Genomic DNA, 9544 nt, shown 5'->3' on the forward strand with positions numbered 1-9544 from the left:
TCTTCCTCTTTCCCAATCAAGGCTGATGGAAAGGGGGTAGTAAACAAGTTGGCTTCTCTATCTTAGAGGAAATTGCAGTCTCGGGGAAAAGGCAGGTCCCTACAGATGAGGGAGAAGAAAATGACCATTTTGTTGGATTGTGGGGTCCCCAAAGAAATCTTCATGATCTCTGATGAAGGCAATGAAGAGCTTGTTTGTGCTGCTGCCCAGTGCCACATGCAGAGCACACATCAGTGCCAGTACCACAGAGATATCCTTTGAGAGTTCCTTTGGGGGAGGGAAGTGGGAGAGCCACAGGTAGTCCCACTGTGCTGGGGTGGGAGTATCCCCTTAGTTCATTTGGCTGTCTAAGAAGGAAAATTGAGGACGTCAGTTAAGACTGCAGTGGGATTGTTTTAAATTTGTGAGGTCTTTAGGTTAGCTATGAGCATTTAAATAAAACGTCTACCTTTTTCTTGTAAAATGAACAGTTGTATCAGTACAGGGTTCCTATTTGAAAAATTGATTTTGTGGGGGGAAATTTTGAGAATCTGACCTGACTTAAATAGTCTGTTCTGTAACTGCTGAGCTGATGCAACTTTACTCAGTATTAGCTATAAATTAGAGTCTTTGTTCCAGGGGAAACTTGAACAGCACATATTGGTAGTGTCTTAACTTCCAAGTAAAACTGAAACTTCAAGTTCTTAGTTTGTCAAACTTGGATCAGAGAACACAGGGCACACACACATCTTAGCTTTTAGATGTGTCCTCACCACGTGATTTCTGACTAAAGATAGGTTTTTATAAGATAGATCATAGTAATCATGAAACATTTGTCTGAGAATGTATTCTTTAGCTAATCTTCCTGCCTGCCTCTTAAGACTTAAGGTCAAGGTCTAATGGCCTTGGAAGGTTTTAGTTTCTTAGTAGTTCTACATAGTTTTCAACAGGGCAAGCATCATTCAGCTTCCATGGCTCCATTAAAAAAAAACGTTTTGCGTGCTTCCAAAATAAAATGCCTGGATCGAAAAGTCACAACTTCTCTTGAGAGAAAGAGGTGCAACATAAACCTGGGTTTCATGTCAGCCTTTGTATCTCACTGAAGAATTTCTGCTCCCACCAGCTGTTTATGGTGGTTGAAAACATATTTTTGTTGAAAACATAAATGTTTTCTCTCTGTTTCACTTTGGGATGGCCCTTTGGACGTGGTGACCATGGTCACCCTTGTGTCAGGGTGATGTGACCCTTCGTGGTCTCAAAGGAAACAGATATGTTACCCTAAAACCACAGGTAACGATCCCATGGTAAGCAATGCTGCAAAAGTTGCTGCAGAACTAAGTCTTTTGTTGAAGAAAATAGAAGCACTGGAAGGCAGCACAACAATCCAAATTTAAATGAAACCTTAGCTGGTTAGTGACATCCTTACCTTTTTCTTTCCAAAATGATGCTTCCCTGATGTGTGGCTTTCATCTTTAATGACCATAAGCGCTTGGCCTGACCTTACTCCTGACAGGGCTAATCAAATAAAGCAGTCAAAACAGACAAGAGGCTCATCTATTTGCAGTGTCAGAGTAAATCTTACAGATATCCAACTGTTGCTGTGTCTCAGTCACCTGTTCTGCCCTGCTGTAACACTTGTACAGCAGCATCTTTTTGCGGATGGGTTCTGACACAATTCCTGCTGGTTCTCCCCTTGTGCTGCTGGGGAGATCTCTGGAGACACATGGCTGTCTTTCATGAGAATCTGTGATATCTTCCAAACCATCTTTTGATGTACTCTGGTGTGACACAGTAGCAAGACAAAACTTCTGTCTCAGAATAGATGTTCTTGTAGCATCTTAACCCACTTGAAGTCCCTTGATTTGAAAGTGCATCAAAATGTAGGATATATTTTAGCTGCATTTTTTTCCTTTTTTATTTAACATACTCGGTGCTTATTAAACATCTTAAAAAATAAAGAAGACTGGTTATAAGAGGAAATTCAGAGCAATGTATCATATTTTTTTAATAGGGTATTTTGCTTTTTTTGATTTACTTTCTAGGAAAAATCTATCTCATCTGACTGTGTGATTAAGTAGCTGATGCAATAATTTTTTACAGAGAGGAAAAGATGCCAGAACATCTGAGTGGTGTAAAACTTAACTACAGAGAGGATTAGAAAAGGTACAATGTGAAGGAACACGATTCAGGATGGGAACAGTTCCGGGCAAGCATGCAGCAATTGGCGGGACTTTGTCGTGTGGACTTTGCTGTTATTATGTGGTTTCATTGTATTCACACTACACAGTGCACAGTCTGGACAAGCCCAGGCTTGCCACGAGTTTGCCTGCTCCCTGCTTCCCCCACTCCTCCCCCTTTTGCCTGTGTCCCTATCCTGGTCTGTCCCTCTGCTTGTCTGTCTCATGCTCCACCCTATGTTCTGGCCCGTTCCGCTCCCGAGCAGACAAAAAGAGAGTGTGCACACCTGAATAAAGGATTCTGCTTGCACCCTTCCTCGTGTCCCATCCTCCCTTCGGACCGTGGCAGTACAAGGAGGAATAATTTGTCTTGGCAGGAAGTAGACTTAATAGTACTTTTTTATCTGTAATTTTTATGATTCTATGGCTAACCAGGGAAATGTTTAATGTTCCTTATACAGCAGGTGAAGGTAGAAGAAGGAAAATTGACATACCCAGCACTGTTATAATTCATTTCATTACTTCACAAGGGGGTTTTATATTGTCACATCCATAAAGCTGCAGCGTGCACACTTATAGCCAATCCATCTCTATATACTGCTCCTGATCCCATTGAAGTGAATGGCAAAACTCCCATCAATTTTAATGGCAGAGGGACATGGCCCATTTTGTAGATATACAATGTATATTTCCTGTACACACTATTTTTTGTGTGTAACATCCAAACTTCAGAGAATGTTTTATAAAGTGACTGACTCCAGCCATTGCTGGAGTCTCCAGTTGAGGAGAAAACGTGATCTGTCTTCAAAACAGGATTTAAAGGCTGGCATTTATCTATCCATCTATCTATCTATCTATCTATCTATCTATCTATCTATCTATCTGTCTATCTATCTAATCTATCTTTTTAATTTATTTTAGGCACAGCATGCACATAGAACATTTCCACATGTAAAGTACTGTCTTTGAAAAACTTGCCCAAATAAAGTGCATGAGGTAAGTATGTTAGAAATAGGTGTTACACTTGCAAGGTTAACATTATACTACAGCATTTGAAAAATAGGGAGCATCAAAGAAAATTGAAGGCAGTGTGGATGAGTGGGTTAGTACCTTACACAGCAGTCTGCAACACCAGAGGCTAAGAAAGGTCCCTTTTGAAAAGGATCTATTTGAATAGTGACTCAATTAGCAAGGTACAAACAAGGAAAAACCAAAAAATTTAATTGGATGGATATTTTAACTAATGTTCTAATTGGGAAATGTTTTAAACTGTGATAAGGTGTCTGTTTCCTCCAGAACCCTTTGTCCTTGATGCTATTTAATGAAAATATACAAAGTATGAGCCATATTTTAGCATTTGTAAACTTTGCTGGTTAGGCATTGAAAGATCTGGATTTTTCATAGCAGCATTCAACATGTGCACACTGGAAATGGAATTACTTGACTTTAATTTTAGATACAAAATGTCTTCACTCAAGAAGCTTCTTTTCTTCACAATAAAATGTGCTGGAGAGCACTCACATTCCCAGCTTAATGCAGGAACAGGGTTTGCAGAGGACTCAGAGGAGAAGTTTGCAGTTTAACTAAAACTCCTAGGATATAGTTGTGAGTTATGTACTGGTAGAGACTAAATAATTCAGCAGGCAGCCCTGTAGGTGATGGATCACTGAGCCACACTGTACAATACAATCTTCCACTTAGTGCTTGCAGGAGTCAAAGGGCCTGGAATTGGATTATGCAAAGAATTATGAACTCTTTCCATAACTGGATGTACACAGGAATGTATCCAGCTTGTTGAAGTGCCATGACATTGAAGAGAATCTCTTTATGAATATATTGATTTAAGTAGCTGTGCTGTGTGGGGGTGACACAGTAATTGAACAGAGTTTCTGAAGGACGTTATCATCATCTAAGTGTACAAGCAGTCCACTTGTATCCAGTCCCTTACAGACACTCTTGGAAAACAGCGCTTATTTAAGACACCATATGAATTAACTGGTTTTGGTTGGCTGCTTTTCACCATCATGCCATTTTCAGAGGTTTGTGGGTTTTTTAAACATGTAAGTATTTAAATGTAAGTATTTAAATATGTAAGGTTGGAGGGGGGTTGTGTTTTTTTCTTGTTTTAATTTTAGATACAAAATTGGCTTGAACTGTCAGGCTGGCATTTATATTCCTAAGTGGTTCTTAAGAGAATGCAGACTTTGAATTCAAGTGCTGAAAACAGTGTCATATAGAGCTGGGTCTCAAGTGCTGGACTGTGCACCGTAGCACCATTCCTTGTAAAGCACCTATAAACCACTTTTTGCTTTGTGGAGAGGATGGTGGTGTGGCTACAGCACTAGCTGGAAGCTCAGGAAGTCAGAGTTCAGCTCCTAGTTGTTTGGGTTTTTTTAATTATTATTTCCTTTAGGCAATTTGCTTCTGACGTGATTTTAAAAGCACTTAGTGTAGACCTTGCTGTGAAAAATCAAAAATTCCTATTGACTTACCTGTAAACAGAGTTAAGACTTATTGAAACACATTTGCTGTTTTGACCTCAAAGTCTCCAGGAATTATTTTTTCATCTGTCTGCTGATGTGTTTTATTCATAGAAATGATGAGAGGATAAATTCATGCACATGTGTGAGCCGCAACAAAAGCAAGGCTTGGCCGAGTAGCATTTGGTTACTTCCATGGAATCATGGAATCATTAAGGTTGGAAAAGACCTCCAAGACCATTGAGTCCAACCTTTGACTGAACACCACCATGACAACTAAACCACAGCACTAAGTGCCATGTCCAGTTGTTTGTTGAACACTTCCAGGGACTGTAATTCCACCACTTCCCTGGGAAATCTGTTCCAGTGCTTGACAACCCTCTCAGTGAAGAAATTCCTCCTGATGTCCAAAGTCAGTCTCCCCCAGTGCAATTCAGACCTTTGTAAAGGTCTGACTGACTCCACCAATTTCCAGAAGCCAACTAAACTGGGGATTTATTTTCTAAGTCATGAGACTATTTTTCATTAAGAGGATTCACTGTTTTTGCTGAGAATGTACAATACTTTAATGGCAGAGGCTGGGGATAAAGAAAGCTTTTTACTACAATTTTTTTTCCGGTGTAATCTCTCAAATGACAGGGTCTTGCAACCCATAGTAGCTGTCAGTAGCCTGCAAATTATTTCTGCCCTCCCTAGCAGATGTCACAGTGGCAGTTGGCAATATACTGTGAACTCCAGAGATGCCACAGATTAAAATATGTGAAAGTTGTTAAGCAAAAACAATATAAAATGTTCTTTCTTAGACAAAAAAAACAAAACAAAACAAAACAAAACATAGATGTTTAGCCTTCTGACAAAAGTCTGTCTTGCTTACTTTTTTTTTTTTTGGTAGATTCAAAATGCTTTAACTTCTGAACTCAGCTTTGCTTTAGTCTGAGGTATATGCTGCTTTTTAAAACTAGTGATGCTCGACCCATGAAACAATGTCATAGGTTTGCTTGTTTTAAAGAAAAAAACCTAGCTGGGAATTTTGTCCCTGTCCCACTGTGAAAGAAAGGTGTTGAACGAGGGAGGGAGAGGGCGTGGCTAGGGTGATTCACACACACAAAAGAGCTAGCCGGTAGCCCCACATTCCAAGCTAACAACTATCTGGAAGATCTAGTAAAAAGAAAACTAAGATAATTATAGTAATGACTGGAACACCAATTTGTCTGTTATTTTCAGATGTTTTCAAGTGATAGAAAACTTTGAAACAAAGAATCATGGGAACAAAACAGTACTCTGAACTGCTGGGTTTGTCCCCTTTCTTTGGTTCTGATTTGCATAAATTTGTAACTATGGAGCTTCTTATATTATGCAAGCAGTTTACCATTAAAACTTGGGAAAATCCATGTCCCGGAAGTTTGTTTTCACAAGATGCTTCTGAGAATGGGGTCATAATAAGCTGTGACTCAGAACAGACAAAATTATCATTACTGGTGACCAGTTTCTGACCATTTGCTTTAAATGCATACATTGGACAGTTTCTTGGACAATATAAGGAAGAATTGCTCTTTGCCAGCCCTGCTGAATGGATCCACATTTTCCTCTCAAGTGTTTCATAGTGACTTTTTGAAGACATTCAGATTTGGACTAGATTGGACTATACAGTCTTGCTTCAATGCCAGAAGGAAATGTCTGTGTTTGTGGGAAAAATGGTCCAAACTGTTTAAGTGTTTTGGTTTGGTTTTTTTAAGAAAGCTTTGCACTACAAACACAGACCTTTTTAGTTTAGACTCCTCTACCTGAAGGAGACTTACAAATAACTAGAATGTGAGTAGGTTCACAGGCTCAGAGATGCATTGGGGTGTGTTTTGCTTTGTCTGTTTTATTGAACCTGTTGGATTATTGATTTTTTTTTCTTATACTCTGAGTAAGCAGCACATTTGAAAAGAAAAAAACAAATCTCTGCTAGGAAGAAGTATCACAAAAATTGTAAGACTTTCAAAGTTTCTTCTTTTTACTTTTTCTTTCTGTAAAGAAAAGGAGACAGAAAAATTGCTGTTTCTGAAATAGACTATAAAACAAGGAGAATATAAAAAGCTTTCCAAGAAAGCACATCCTCTGTTGAATCTGACATTAAAAGGAAAATGGGGACTCTCTTTCACTCTTCACATGATACCTTTAGTCTGTCTGAAATGTAGTAAGGTTAACAGTGGCTAAATGACCTCTGTGTCAAAGTCCTATTCACTTCCTCAGAGACTTAGGCTTTCAAAATCATTTCAGCACTTTGAAAATGTTAACATAAAGCTCAAAATGGACAAAGTTTCAGTTAGTTCTATAAGACAGCTCTTCAGGTGAACTTAAGGTACACAACTGCTACTGCTGATGGAGAATAGGAAAGTGCATTTCATCTGCCACAAGGGATTTTAGTCAAAACATTGTGTAGATTTGTTTGGGAAAAGCAAAGGTAAAGTTTGTTGGAATACCTGACATTGGTTTACACTATTTAATAGGTGATTCTTAAAAAGGACAAAGCAGGATCAGGCATGAATGGTGTGAAATTTTGCAGTAGCAACCGTGGTGCAGTCAGAAATTAGAAATGCCATCGTAGCACTTCATTTCTAACAGACTGTATGTCCCTGTTTAAATTACGTGACAGGGTGTTGCAAAGAGGATACCTTTAGGAGAAGAGGATGGCAGGGCATGTCTCAAAGAGTATAAGCTGGTGTACAAGCCTGCTTTCAGGCTTCAAAATGTATTTGAACCCTGATAGTCCACACACCAGGAAGACTAAAGTTCTGGCCTGGGCACAGCAAGTCAATATAGGCACACAAAGAGGATTCGCCTTCATCTGTGAGAAAAGCCCCATCCCTTTGGATAGCAACCTTCTCCTTGTGCTCCCAGCAGAATGACCTCTCCTGCCTCCAGGGATCTCTACTGCTCTCCCTGGAGGGAGCACGCAGGTAAGCTCAGCCTCCCTGAGTCACCTTCTCCCTGTGATGCTCTGCAGTTGTGCAGCACCCCCTGTGCTTGTACAGAACTCTTTCGTTTCTTTCTACATGAAATCTTAGGGGAGGCAGAAAGAAACTTTCCTGCTAGAAGCACAGGAAAGGCAAAAGTGACCCTGGGTTCAGGGAAACAGGATGGTTTAGTGGGAGGGACAAGAGAATGAGTGCTTAAGGTGGAATACAAAAGAAATCCATTTGATTTGAAGCACCATCAGGATTTACTCATGATTTTTAGGGAAGCTAGAAAACACATTAAGTCTTTCTCTCTTGCACTTTCTCTCCCAACAGTCTCTTTTTGTTGTACTTGTGTCAGGGTATTGGACTAGCTGTGTGTGGTCTGATAACACATGGAGTGAACTTTAGGAGTTCTCACAGCGGGATGGCTAATTTCACAGGCTTCTCCCCTCCAACAGGTAGCATCTAAAGAAAATTCAATCATCCTTAAAAACTAGTCTTACTATTGAATTTATAGTAATATTTTGCCTCAAAGCTGCTTTTGGTTTTCAAATTTCCATGGGCACAAACTAAACATGAAGATTTTCCTTCAAAATGTCAATACTGGTACTTCTGAGTCAGCAAACTGTACACCTGGTGTTTGCTCCTCTTTCTTTGGTGAACCCCTTTTGTGAAATTATTGATGTAGAGCATTGATAAGACTGAAAAAGTCAACCCTATGTATAGCCAGTGTGTCAGTGGCCTTTCCTGGAGGAAGAATTTAACAAATATAACAACTGATAGTAGAATATGTGTTAATGTCTCCTTATTGTTTATGCCATATATTTGTTCAGTGAGCCTGATGACATGAGAGTGTGATCCAATTCTTTCCCCTTTTTGTCCTTAACTCACAGTCTTCAATGACAAGTCTGTGATGATTTCTTTTAACTTCTCTCATAATCAGTTCAGTTTGTCTCTCAGAGGCTTCATGTGCTTTTCTGTTCTATAATATCTGAATATTATTCAACTGAATAACTGATTTTTCTCACCTCTTCCAAAAGGTCTGAATATACTACACTAAAATGCAGAGTCTATAATGAATGCCAACCTCATAAATTTACAGGAGGGTGGGAAAACGGTGAAAAATTAGTGGTTGTTTTATTTGAAATTGGACTTAGTGAAGTTAGGCATCATTTCATTGGGTTAATTTATATTTGATCTGAGCTATTGCAACCTCCGCTACAGAAGAGCTGTCTCAGTTATTGTCACATTTGGTTATAGACTTAAATGCAGTTTATTTTCCCTTCTGTATTTCCAGGAAGGATGAGTCTGTTGCGCCTTGCATACAAGCCTGTCAACTTGTTTCAGCGCACAGCTATTTCCCAGGGCCAATATTATAACACATTTATCTCCCAAACTTACTGCATGAAAGGCTGTAATACATACATATGTTAGACTTGAAGACTTCCTAACTGCTCTTACCTTGTAGCAGTCCTTGCTGTTCTGAATCTACTCCCTGAAAACATCTCCTATCTATGTCAGGAGGTCCTTTGCTCTGTGTTCTTTCCCTGCAGACCCATTGTACTTTGCATGCTGTATTTCCCCTTTCAAGGCTGGCGGGTGTCCTCACAGGCTTATAAAGAATTTGTTAAGATGTTATCTTGAGTCCTCTTGTGTCTTATGCAAATATAAACAAGTCAGCTGCAGTGCTTGAAAAATGGAGGAAAATACATTTTTGTGTGAAGGGAGACAAACTGCCTTGGGATTGTAGCCACTGGAACTGCAATGAGGCAGGAAGCAAATCCTTAATAGGTATAAACTGTCTCTGGGGACAGATGTTCCACTTTAAATTCTTACCATTCCAGCAAAACAATGGTAGCCAATACCAGGCAGGAGTCTGTTCCAACCTTTGAGAGGGAATGGCTTTCTAAATGTTTTCACTTGCAAGTTCTAGGCTTTCATGTCATGTTGGCTTAGCAATTAT

The sequence above is a fragment of the Lepidothrix coronata genome, unplaced genomic scaffold, assembly GCF_001604755.1.
Source record: "Lepidothrix coronata isolate B3197 unplaced genomic scaffold, Lepidothrix_coronata-1.0 Scaffold93, whole genome shotgun sequence".
Classification (NCBI taxonomy): domain Eukaryota; kingdom Metazoa; phylum Chordata; class Aves; order Passeriformes; family Pipridae; genus Lepidothrix; species Lepidothrix coronata.